The sequence below is a fragment of the Homalodisca vitripennis genome, chromosome 4, assembly GCF_021130785.1.
Source record: "Homalodisca vitripennis isolate AUS2020 chromosome 4, UT_GWSS_2.1, whole genome shotgun sequence".
NCBI lineage: Eukaryota > Metazoa > Arthropoda > Insecta > Hemiptera > Cicadellidae > Homalodisca > Homalodisca vitripennis.
In genome coordinates this window covers 35,529,040-35,541,761 of record NC_060210.1, presented here as the reverse complement: position 1 = coordinate 35,541,761, position 12,722 = coordinate 35,529,040, and the positions used below count along the sequence as shown (strand labels likewise).

The 12,722-nt window shown below is 33.1% G+C and overlaps 1 protein-coding gene across 2 annotated transcripts in view; it reads left to right on the top strand.

The window, feature by feature from the left end:
• Positions 1-12,722, top strand: part of LOC124359155 (ras-GEF domain-containing family member 1B-like) — a 657,259-nt gene that overhangs the window by 111,826 nt on the left and 532,711 nt on the right. The gene's annotated exons all lie outside the window — the stretch shown is intronic.

Below are 12,722 nucleotides of genomic sequence, written 5' to 3'. Positions count from 1 at the left end.
AATATTAGAATGCGTATAAATATACTTTCTTTACGAGTAATGGAAGTAAATTTGTAAAGACAAATTTGTATGTTTTATATTTTACTAGATAAAATTTGCTCTTAAATACACATATGCGTACTTGTGTGTGTACGTATTTATGTATTAATTTATTATAGAGTTTTTGGACGCCATATTTATAACTCTTTTTTGATAACAGAAATACCTAAATATTGAAGGATATCTTATACAGAAATTATAATTTATAATTCGTATTTACTAGAATTATTTATAATTCTATAGTCTATCTTATACAGAAACTATAATTTATAATTCGTATTTACTAGCACTTTTTCATGGCTCGCATGCAATTTCCTTTTGAAAAATGACACTATGGAAATATTTTTTTTTCTCATTATTATTGTTTCTTAGATAAGTGATAGTCACCGAAATTCCGATATTCCAATCTCCTGATCCGTTTTACACTTTAGATTGAGAACAGAGTTACAGACCTCTGAAGTCAAAGACTGAAACATTGTTATAAGTATCCGTGAAATATTTTGAATGTTTTTCAGCATTCCGTAGTAGGTATTTTTTTCAATGACCTACTCTATTTTCAATGACAACTGAACTATTTTCTTCCAGCGGGAAACCTAAAGTTGAGGACATTATCTCTCCAATTATGTTATAATTTAATTAGAGGGCTTATTTAGTTTAGAAAGGGAAATAGGCTTATTTTAGATACATATTATGTCAGTGCCTATGGTGACCAGGTTCTAGAGTGTATCAAGGAAATTTTATCACAGCTATGTTATGTTTTTGCGCATGTAGAAGTACTCTGGTTTTAGGGAATTACACATCCGATGCCAAGGTTGGGTTTGTCTTGTTGCTCCGATCAAGTTTGTATTGCAAAAGTGGATACTTGGAGCAATTATAATTTACTCTTATCTAAGACTTTTCTTGTGTCATAGTTGAGTTTGCCTTGTTTCCCCGATCAAGACAGGTCTGAGAAGTTTTCTTCCATTAGAAAACGTATAATTTCGCCCATTATAATTTACTTGCAGTCTAAGATGTTTATGATGCTACAGGTAAATTGACTTTGTTTCTCCGAAATATACTATATTCGCCGGCCTGTGAAGCCTACATTTGTCACAAAACAACTGACGTGTTTTTTATAACAGTATTTAAATCTGTAGTTAAGGTTAGATATTAAATCTTCATTGCACTACTGAATAAGCACTGTATGTGCATATTTTATAATTATTTGTTAACATTCACGTTAAAAATATTTTTTTTACCTAAAACTTCCAGTTTTAATTTTTAGATACTGTGCTCAACAGAGCTTATAAAAAAATTTAAATAAATTCTTGTTACTTCATGCCCGTGGTTAGTAATCGTGCTCCTGTGCTATCAGACCCTCGCTATCCCCCAAATTACTACCCATCATGTGATTATTTTTAATTGATTATCGTAATAATTCGAATTATAGAAATATGCTCTGACTCAAAAACACTAAGTCGTCTACCCAGTATGCTGGCCCTTGCGAAGGTATGTTTCAACAGAAAATAATCTCTGAAGTAGCCTACGTTCGTAAAGTACTGCAACTCTTGCTCAAAATAGCTTATCAGTTTTAGGTAATACATTTGCACGACTTTTAAAATTACCTTCTACCAATTAGTCTTTTCATACCGTTCATTTCGCCGTATTATTCGTCAAAAAGGAAAAACAATAGCATGATTGTCATATATTGTACCTATCAGGTGAGAAATGAAATGGTATTGGATAAGGGGACCGCAACAGACGGTTGGAAAGCAGGCGGGGAAGCAGAATACGGATCAAAATGCTGCTTTAATACTATTTTCACTTGAGAATTAGAGTTAGACAGTTTCGTCCAGAGACTATACATTTTCGATGACTCAACACAACTTAAAAATCAAAAATACAAAACCACTTCTTCTATCGTGGCTACTACCACTCTACAGTGTGGTCGTTCTACCGCTTTTCCGCTTACCGTTCGTACGTGGTCGAAGCCACAGTCTGACGGCAGACTACAGCTGTAACCGGCAGAGGCGGTTTCCTTTTGGAACAATTGTTTTTATATACACAAACCTACGTTTGGACGCGCAGCCCTCGTTCAGTAAACCTTGCAATGGCATTACTCATAAGTAATATAATATAACTTAATATAATTATTAAATGCATTATAATTATTTTATTCTAAATATGAAAAATTTAATTACAAATTTTGCTGCCAACTAATGTTTTTACCCTTTTTTGGAGCGCAGAAAAACACGTATCTAAATACGGGCCTGCTTACTTTCAAGATTACTCAATAATCATAATATTTTAAATGTAATTAAATTTTAAACGATCGTAAAATGGATTAAATATATGATTGTGTTGTTATATTATAACTCTTACATGGAACAAGTGAAAACCTTTATTAAGCTCTTTCAATAAATAACATGCCGTATTTATTTAACATGACGCATTTCTTAAGAAAATTGTCATTAACCTAGAGGCCAGTGACTTGGAACCCCGAGGCTGATAGAAAATTCTTTCTTAGATTTGCCTGTAAAGCATAAATAAACATTTGTACAAAATGTGTCTATATTTCAAACATTTTGCTGCGATTTGTATACTCGTGTGTGCGTGCGTGGGCACGCACGTGTGTAATATTAAAATGATTTCTTTTTGTAGTAGACTAAATATAGTTAAAGTGAAAACCGAACCAAGTTTGAGGATAATAAAAGATATTTCATTTAAGTGAAATTTCTTGTAGTTACTTATACTTCAAGAGTTAATGTTAAAAGTTTGCCAACTTTAAGTTCACGCCTTGGGGACTCAATTAATCAGGATCCTGCTCCAACTCAAGAAGTTAAACCGATTGATGTTTTTGTTTTCTTTATACTTTTGTTGGTGTTTAGTTGAAAGATTGATTGGCAATGGAACTGGAAATATTCTGCTATTACTCGTATTGGCCTGAATTGGTTATCTTACCAGGCAATAACGAAGATAATATGATTGAATGTACGTCTTAATTTTACAGATTTCTAATTTCTATCAAAATGAGCAACTGTATAATGGATTTCGATTAAAATACACATGTGTGGAAATTTATTATTAACTTTAAATAATGTACCAATCTAAGTACTGTTGCCTTATTGTTAATATTCTTGACCTCAGAGCTTCAGCATAATAATTTTAATATTCGTTAATATTCTTCATTTCCGTTAGCAGTAAGCAGCTACTTGAGCTTGGCCCTCAAAGCTGGTATTTGGCAAAGTTGTATATAGCATAACTCTCACTGTACAATTGTATGATGATATTTAAGGAATATAAACTCACAGCTGGTGTTTAAATGTGTTTTATTTTGTGTTTAGGCTACTAAACCATAAATTTGTAGCTTACTTTACTTTGGGTATTCGACAGACCATAACCAGTTTTAAGGTAGATTTATAACCTCTATATTATTTCAGTTAACAAACTCATATCATAGTATCAATGTACCACGATTACGGTCGTAATTATGAACGAATTTATATGGTAGTTGGCATTAACCTATAAGCTAATGGTAAGGCCGAGCTCGCTGCTGGGACCAATCGAATCGCAGGGGTTTTAGAGGAAAGTACCCACAGGTACTCTAAACTTCATATAATGTAATAAATGTAATCATTTTTAATTTTTACAAACGTTTTATGGTACAGATATTGTCTGAATATAGCCAGGAAGCGGTTCTGAGTCCAGGTCTCTGGACCAAACCCATTCATTACATATACAACACGTCTGGGCGACCATGGTTCTTAACAAAATGTAAGGACCGTGAACATTTCCCATACAACCACTTGCACATAGTGTAGATGAATGAATTTGACGAAGTTAGCCCAACTATTCTCTGAATTAAATGTTAACCTAGATAACTCAGTGCTCGTTTCGCCAAGACTCGGAGCTCAAGAGCCACACAGAAAAGCGTAATAAAATTCCAAAAATAAATTGACTGCCTCAATTGAATTCAAGATTTTGGAAATATTCATTTTAACTATACTCAAAAACGCTTCATAGTTTCATGATCTCTACCATTTTGAAGAGTAAAATTGTTGTAAAGCTTGTTCTGAGGTCATGATAAGGCTAATTATTTATTTTGAGCTGTAGCGCGTCAAAAGATTTAAACTGCCTTGCCTCAAAAGCTTAAAACTAAATATACAGCTTTTAAGGACAAATTTAGTTCGTTAGGTTTAAGTTAACCACACATACATAAAATACTGTGTAAGTATAAACTATATTATTAAATACATAGTTACTCAACTTGTCCAAATAAGAATGTCAAATATAGTAATAAAATCTGTTTAAAAAGTAAAATTAGAGTTGCGATACTACAACTCCAACACTGCATGTCTGTGAGGGGTAGACGGGTAAATATTGTATTGCATTTATCACTAATTAACATTTAATTACCAGCGTCTGGTCCCGTTTTTAATGGAGAAGTTAATCTGCAACCCAAAATTGTTTGCGCGATAAAGCTTTTAATGTAACTAGAGGTAAACTCGTGCAGATACCGTAAAAAGATAAATTGTACCCGATAAACCAGTATTAAAACATATGAGCTGTTACAGTTTAATAGAGATACTTTTGTGTGTGTGTGTGTGTGTGTGTGTGTGTGTGTGTGTGTGTGTGTGTGTGTGTGTGTGTGTGTGCAGTATTTTCCATATGAAGAATTAAAAGTTTTTACACAATAACGTAACCATTTCTTACTTGCTATTTCTCATTCATATTTTTTTAGGATAGTACGAAAAAGTTACATTTTCATAATTTATTATTTTAGTCATTCATTAATTTGTGTCCAGTATTAAAAACATGCAATAAGTTAAAGGTAGACATTTTTAGTCACTGACTTTATTATTAACATACCCACTATATTTTTAAGATAAAAATTATCAGACATACCTTGTCTCCTCTTCCAAGGCTACATTGACGACAACATATCTGAACTTCTACGAATGGGGATTTGCATTCCTGTAACATTCTAGATCAATACTTCCAAGTATTGTCATTTAAACTTTATTAACACAAACAAACAATGTTTCCAGCCAATCTTCAAAAGGAGCGTACTATGTTAGAGCCATTTCTTGAAATTTTCCTTAAGAGTACTGTTAACTACACCTACAATGAATTCCCCACGGTATTGTTCGTCCTGCATTGATTAGAAAATAATTACTGAGTAGATAGCATTTATTACCTTAATATTTCCCCTTTGATAAATAAATTATTAGAAACTATCACAAAGATGCCAATAAATTATATGATGTAGTCATTTTAAGAAATCCATCCATATTTCCATCATCATCAGGAGCCAGAAGGATGCATTGTTTAATATTGCATGCATCTCAATTTATCTCAATTATCTTGCTGCGAGATTTCCTTTGTCGTCTCTTGCGACAAATGAATACAAAATACGACATGATCACCATAAAATTAGCGAAAGAATTAGGTTACTTTTAAAGACAGTCAAACGTTGACTAGATTATAATACTCACATATAGTTACGTGGTTTTATTTGCTCCTCTCAGGATTGATAGTTGTTATTACATTGACCATATATAATCTTTTTTACTAATACTGGAAAGGTATACAAATTGTATTTCTCATTTGCTAAACATTTGCTGTACATTATTGTATTGAGAAATCACTTAAACCAGTGTTGAGGTATTTATTATATTTTAGTTAAGTTCACAAAATATCAATCTAGTTAAGTTTCTGTAATCTCAAGGCATACAAAAACCCGTTGTATTTATTCTAAATACTGGTAACCAAACTACTTTATACACTTGCTCCTTATTCACAAATCGAGAAATTGAATAAAGTTTATTCATATGATCCTACTATTTCCTATGCCCAATGCAGTTTAAATGTATATGAGCCCGTATAAACAAATTTATGAATACCTGAGGCGAGTAAATAGGTGCATACTCAGATCCGAGATGAGTTATGATGCAGTTTTTAGCTGCTCTGGTTTTTATTAACATGAAACTTTAGAATTACCTAAGAGAAACATGAGTTTTATGGTTAGTTATCACACAGTTTTTAATTTCGTTTCATTAAAAATCATTCTTCATGGATAGTAATTGCAACGCTGTTATTAATCACTTACCGGAGGAAACTTCAAGCAACTCTTGGAATAACCCTTGAACTGAATTGACGTTAATCAGGATTTTCTATTTATTTCAAGCACTTGTTTATCTTCTACCTTTAAGCCGTCTCTCAATTTATTGCGATAAGCCACCCTTCCCCTCCCCTTACGCCTAGGTAGGGAGATAGTTAGATAAGGCACAGAGGCCTTTTCCAGCCTTTCCTCATTGTTAAGGGAACTGGATATCGATCGGTGGCAGATGTGTCGTATAAACTGAGTCACTTCAATTTTCTTACATGTATTTTCTGCATTTCATATTCACCTACGATTAAACCCAAATTATTTCCAACAGTCCGAAATCAACCATGGTGATCTAATGAGCTATATTACATTATACCTCAATGTATTCTATAAAAGACAACATTGAATATATTCCAGATTGTGGCCTACAAGGTCTAATTATGTAAATCTGTTTCAAGAATGTTACTTGTGTGTTGAAAATATGTTAACTTTATTTGATAATATTCCAACTATTTTACCTTCATACAGTTTCCTATTTAGTTAGTAAATAAAGGGACGAGCTCACAGATGGGAACAATATGGCACGATTATTGGTCGGACGATGATTGCTACGGTTCATTGCATAATTAAGAGCAGAGGTGAATTTAGTCGCCACGATTACGAAAAGTATTGAATTAATTTTAAGTATCATTTAATCTGTACGTATTCCTTTCAATCACTTAATTAGTTTGTATAGTGAAAAACTTTTATAATTCAAATAAAACATAATACTGGAATGTAAGATAAATCGAATTTTGTTACACTTTTAATTTATTTACACTAACCTAGCGGTTCTTCATCTTAGTTTTCGTAATTGTAGGCTAGTTCCTAGTCTGTTCTTGTGAATATTCCCTATATACCAGAACCGTACGTAAAGTTGTGATTTGTAGATCATCAGCTTGTTAGAGTGAATGAAATATGGTATGCCAATGTTAGTATAGTTACTATTCTTTGTACTTCGGTCACTCACTCAATCAATGACAGTACTAAGTAAATAGTAATTCAATGGTTATTTTAATATATTTTCCAAAAATAAATGCCATCCGTTAGAAAAACTTTAAAAAGGTATTATATTAACTACATAACCATTATTTTGGTTGGTCTTGATATAGTACAAACAGTGAAATAAGTAGAAGTAGATTTATATTATTGCTTTCAACGTATTATATTAATTCATTCCAAATTTTCGGCGATGTTTAAATAAATCTTTATATTCTGGACATTCCCATTAATTTTTAAGTTTTAAGAGCATTCTGTTTTGAAACTGTACGATTAAGTTTTAATGTTTCCATATAAGAAGAAAAAATAGAATACGTTTTAAATAATTTTAGTGTTTCTTTCCTTGAGGAAATAAGCTTGAAAAATAATAATAGAAAATAATATATATAGTGGAGAAAAAATAATTTATAGAAACACAATTAATTGAATTTGTTCTAGATAATCGAAAAAGGAAGAGTAAGAAAGAAATGTGGTAAGAGAGAGGGTAACAAAGGGTGGAGAAAAATGTATGTGCTACAATTTTTATGTATAGATTTGTTAATAGGGTGGCTGTAATAGTTTATTTTCCACGTTGGAATTCACCAGGAAATTGTGTAGTTTTAATATAAAGTCCTTTTGGCTTTCATCATTTATAGCTACAAATGCTATTATCTTATTGTTACCAGAATGATGTCAGCCGCAAATTAAAAAAAAATATCTCTAAAACACCTAGTCTATCTATTGAAATCTCATTGTTATACTTGAATAAATTCCTTGGAATTTGTACCTGTCACTGATGATATTGTGTATATAGATGTTTCAAATGACCGTGATCAATAATGTTAACTCACATGACCTTACTACTATATAATTTACATATCCGCCTCACTGGTCCTTAACGGTTCCATAACAATAGAAAAACAATGCAGGAATAAGTGCCTTCAAATTGTGCAACAACTTGTCAAACGTTAAAGTTGGTATTTTCGAACGATTCTGCCCCCCATCTCAAATTAGTCTTCAAAGTTTGAAACTCGTAAAATCTCCTGAGGTAGTGGAAAGTAATTTACATAACTCTCTACGTTTTGTGGTCCATCCCACTGGTCACATAGGTATTACATGACTTGGAAATTGTAGGATAGTGATGGGCATTCCTTGCGTTGATCATCAATCAAACGTGGAACTCTCGTATTGTGATTTAAAGTGGCTGTCAAAGGCACTCCTGTTATATCCCGAAGAGAATCGTGCAAAATAATAGTAGTGACTTTTGTGTTTTTATATTTTTTGAGCTCACTTCAATTATCTATGAGCTAAAAGCTAAGAACTAAAATAATGAATTAATAAACATTATTTCGAACTTGTGTATCCACCAATTGGCAGGTGACTGTTACATGGCATGCAGTGATTGTTGGTAAATACAAGCTATAAACATTTACCAAATACTTGAAAAGAGCATACATGGGCACGGCCACACTAACAACCATTCAAATTCTTGTGAAGTATTTAACATATCGGTTTAACCTTTCACATAAAATTGAAATATAAAATCTCCATAATTATAATGTTTAATCGTCGTACACATACCAAGTTATCTCATTTACATATTTACAATATTACAAGGTTTTGGTTGAGCGTGATTTGCAGACACCCATGTGTTAGATAGTATCTCTCTCTCTCTCTCTCTCTCTCTCTCTCTCTCTCTCTCTCTCTCTCTCTCTCTCTCTCTCTCTCTCTCTCTCTCTCTCTCTCTCTCTCTCTCTCTCTCTCTCTCTCTCTCTCTCTCTCTGTCATACATATATTTGTGATACAAATATATTTATATACTGGACAGCTTTAGTGAATCCAAATCTCTCTCTCTCTCTCTCTCTCTCTTTTGTCATACATATATTTGTGATACAAATATATTTATATACTGAACAGCTTTAGTGAATCCAAATCTCTCTCTCTCTCTCTTTCTCTTTTGTCATACATATATTTGTGATACAAATATATTTATATAATGAACAGCTTTAGTGAATCCAAATCTCTCTCTCTTTCTCTCTTTTGTCATACATATATTTGTGATACAAATATATTTATATACTGAACAGCTTTAGTGAATCCAAATCTCTCTCTCTCTTTCTCTCTTTTGTCATACATATATTTGTGATACAAATATATTTATATACTGAACAGCTTTAGTGAATCCAAATATTTACGCTAACTCTTGAAGGAGATAAACACAATTCAAATTATCAATGAAACAACGAGAGTCATTGATTGACCATCCTCAAATACTATCTTAGATTACATTATAGTGGACCAGAGCAGTTGAAGGACTGTGCAGAAAGGTGAAACAGAACGAAATTTTATATCATACAGAGATTTTCAATTTCGGTGTTGAAAAGACTATCCAGAATGCGAAGGAAATTTACTGGAACAATATTAAATATATCAATAATGCAGACATGATTGAACACTTCGTATCTTTAAATATAAATATGCTTTGACAAGCACGCTTTGCTACTTGTTGTTTATAAACAAGTAGCAAGAGCGAGAGCATCGTGAAAAAGCATCGGATCTCATTGAGGAAGACATCGTTCAGGCCAATGCTTATCTTCAACGTGTATCCACCTAGTCAGTCAATAATGGACTTAAACTAAATATTGTGTGCTACATCTGGCGCCGTAAAAATGTCATGCACAATCTCAGTGAGAGTGGCGTGAGTGTTAAACTGTGTGAGGTAAGTACTTGTTTCTTACCGCTAATGTAAAACCCTCAAGTGTCATACTTGGCAATTTTCTGATCACGTCACTCACGCACTTCAGCGAGCTGTTGGTAGGCTGTGGTCTGAATAGATGTAGAAACATGCCGCAATTCAAAAAATACGAAAGAAGCATTATGCTCAATGTTTGATTAGAAGCGTTTTGAACATCTCCTCGTATTTATATTATTCATATTATATTATCATATTTATGATATTTATGTTAATTTGATTCAAACGGAAACTTGGTGTGTTATTATTGACCAAATGCATGATGAATACAATTCTAGAATCTGGAGAGCCGCAGTACTTGTGAGGGGCTGCATTTCCGGAATGAGGTCTTTCAGCCTAGCACCTGTCATGGATAAACACTTCATTTCCGAAAAGTGTGGCTGGAGGTGGACAGGAAAAGGTTTTCTTATTTCGGTCTCATCACGTGTAATAGCCTCCCCAAAAGTTTAAAGAATCTTTCCCGTTTAAAATTAAAAGCCAGCTCAAAGCATTGTTGCTTTCTAGGCAATAAGGATTATATATTTTACTTAGTTATAATACTAGCCATAAGTATTATATTTTACATGGAGTTGTTTTGTAAACCAGAAATATATCTGAGAAACGCTCCCGATAAAATGCATATTTATGTATTATTCATTTATATATATGTAATCTACTGTGATTTACAAAGCATGTCATCTATTGTAAAGGACCCTTTAGATTTTACTTCAATACATTTAAAAACTCTACTAAATATTCAATTTATTATGTTGTAAAAATGTCAATAGTTACTGTTATTTAATACATTATATTGAAAAACTTAATATACAAACTTATTCAAAGTATGTATTAAATTAAGATATAATGCAAATTTCTGAGAATTTTTGTAAGTACAAAACCTTCCTATGGCATTTTTTAACATAAGTAAATAATATTAAAATGCATAAATATACATAATCCTGTAAAATTAACAGCCGTACAATCATACTAGCACAAAGTCTGCATTGAAAAATTGCATTTGGCCACGTATACAAGGAATGTTTCCGTGTAGGTTAACGCTTCCACAGGCACAGATTTTTCAAAGTTTGTTAGTTAAACAGTCTTGTCAAGTACTCCCAAGACTCCGAACTTTACAGCTTGAAATGAGTTACTCTGCTTTTACTTATGGCTTAAACACTAACAACGAGCTGCCTCATTCAAAGCTACTAGTCCCCCAAATTTCATCAAGGCAAAATGTGTGGAAACAAGTTAACTCGTCTTTATCACATAGTATTTATCCAACGAGCTGCCTCAAAATTCACTTAGATGTATCTACTAGTCCCCCAGGGCAGTCGAGAATAAACAAACATAAACCGAGAGCTTAACACTTTCATCAAGGCTAGCAAATGTTAATAGACAAAATGACAGCAAAAACAAGTCCTCGTCTTTATCAGATAGTATTTATCCAACGAGCTGCCTCAAAATTCACTTAGATGTATCTACTAGTCCCCCAGGGCAGTCGAGAATAAACAAACATAAACCGAGAGCTTAACACTTTCATCAAGGCTAGCAAATTTTAATAGACAAAATGACAGCAAAAACAAGTTAACTCATCTTTATCACATAGTATTTATCCAACGAGCTGCCTCAAAATTCACTTAGATGTATCTACTAGTCCCCCAGGGCAGTCGAGAATAAACAAACATAAACCGAGAGCTTAACACTTTCATCAAGGCTAGCAAATGTTAATAGACAAAATGACAGCAAAAACAAGTTAACTCGTCTTTATCACATAGTATTTATCCAACGAGCTGCCTCAAAATTCACTTAGATGTATCTACTAGTCCCCCAGGGCAGTCGAGAATAAACAAACATAAACCGAGAGCTTAACACTTTCATCAAGGCTAGCAAATGTTAATAGACAAAATGACAGCAAAAACAAGTCAACTCATCTTTACCAGATAGTATTTATCCAACGAGCTGCCTCAAAATTCACTTAGATGTATCTACTAGTCCCCCAGGGCAGTCGAGAATAAACAAACATAAACCGAGAGCTTAACACTTTCATCAAGGCTAGCAAATTTTAATAGACAAAATGACAGCAAAAACAAGTCAACTCATCTTTACCAGATAGTATTTATCCAACGAGCTGCCTCAAAATTCACTTAGATGTATCTACTAGTCCCCCAGGGCAGTCGAGAATAAACAAACATAAACCGAGAGCTTAACACTTTCATCAAGGCTAGCAAATTTTAATAGACAAAATGACAGCAAAAACAAGTCAACTCATCTTTACCAGATAGTATTTATCCAACGAGCTGCCTCAAAATTCACTTAGATGTATCTACTAGTCCCCCAGGGCAGTCGAGAATAAACAAACATAAACCGAGAGCTTAACACTTTCATCAAGGCTAGCAAATTTTAATAGACAAAATGACAGCAAAAACAAGTCAACTCATCTTTACCAGATAGTATTTATCCAACGAGCTGCCTCAGAATTCACTTAGATGTATCTACTAGTCCCCCAGGGCAGTCGAGAATAAACAAACATAAACCGAGAGCTTAACACTTTCATCAAGGCTAGCAAATTTTAATAGACAAAATGACAGCAAAAACAAGTCAACTCATCTTTACCAGATAGTATTTATCCAACGAGCTGCCTCAAAATTCACTTAGATGTATCTACTAGTCCCCCAGGGCAGTCGAGAATAAACAAACATAAACCGAGAGCTTAACACTTTCATCAAGGCTAGCAAATTTTAATAGACAAAATGACAGCAAAAACAAGTCAACTCATCTTTACCAGATAGTATTTATCCAACGAGCTGCCTCAAAATTCACTTAGATGTATCTACTAGTCCCCCAGGG